The sequence below is a fragment of the Echinops telfairi genome, unplaced genomic scaffold (assembly GCF_000313985.2).
Source record: "Echinops telfairi isolate 266 unplaced genomic scaffold, ASM31398v2 ScPeMD7_7468;HRSCAF=8506_0, whole genome shotgun sequence".
Taxonomy (NCBI): domain Eukaryota; kingdom Metazoa; phylum Chordata; class Mammalia; order Afrosoricida; family Tenrecidae; genus Echinops; species Echinops telfairi.
The window spans coordinates 11,014,977-11,016,149 of NW_022111369.1; the positions used below are offsets into that span (position 1 = coordinate 11,014,977).

Sequence of the window (1,173 nt, forward strand, 5' to 3'; positions counted from 1 at the left end):
GGGAAAGTTGAAGTGTTATTCTCTTAGTGTGGGAATGAGTGAGCCCACCCAAAATGTCCTGTGCAGTATATGGAGCAGCTGGTAAAAAAAAAATCTGTTACACAAAAGCAGGGCTTGCTCATGTGATGACATCAGTGGAGACATGGGAAAGTTGTGCAAATAAAACTTCATGAGAACTTCTTTAAAAACCAGTAACATCATAAGTGCTGTATACTTCCAAGTAGTCAACAGTAGTTATCTGTATACTTTTACAGTATCTGTATACTGTATACGTATACTATCTGTATACGTTTTCAAAATTAGAAGGGATCTTTTATTTTTTTAAAATGGTCAAGTAGAAAGAAAATGCTTGAAAATGATGATGGCAGCATATGTACAAATGTGCTTGACACAATGGATGGATGTATGGATTGTGATGGGAGATGTAAAAGCCCCCAATAAAACTAATTTTTAAAAATTGGGTTTAGAATCAGTATATAGCTGTTTCCTTTCTCACACTTACTCAGTAAGCAGTTATTAAATGGATAGCTGCATGCCTAGTACTTTCTCTCATTGTTCTGGGTTTGAATATTTTTGTTCATTAAAAATGAATTCAAGTTTTGAAATAATCCAAAAATCATTTGGAGCAAAGTCCAAAGAATCAGATGTTTAACAAAACCAGATAATACCTGTTTGGTGGAAAACAACAAATGAAACCAGACTTTCTGATGTACCTTCTTATAGGTGAATCTGAATGTAATTCCTAAAAAGAAATTTCATATATTTCTTTTTTTAATTCATTAGAACAAAAGGATAGCATCCAAAAATTTCTGCTTTGGAAATAGTGACATTAGCTAGGGAAATGTTTTGCTGTATTACAAGGAAACTTCAAAAAGTTCATACAAAAATCTAATTAAAAGGTGATAGAATTTGTCCACAAACTTTCTTAAGCCTCTTCTTGGGTTTTTATTTTTTAAATCATTTTTTTTAGAACTTTAATAGTTTTAATGCAATTGTTTAAGGTAGATTGTATTTCTTTTAATATTCTATTGGGGGCTCATACAATTCTTATCACAGTCCATATATCCATCCATTTTGTCAAGCACATATGTATATTTGTTGCCCTCATCATTCTCAAAACATTTGCCTTCTACTTTAGCCCTTAATATCAGTTGCTCATTTTCCCCCTCCCTC

General features: G+C 32.3%; 1 protein-coding gene across 2 annotated transcripts in view; it reads left to right on the forward strand.

Moving 5' to 3' along the window:
• Positions 1-1,173, forward strand: part of INTS12 (integrator complex subunit 12) — a 26,800-nt gene that overhangs the window by 22,514 nt on the left and 3,113 nt on the right. The gene's annotated exons all lie outside the window — the stretch shown is intronic.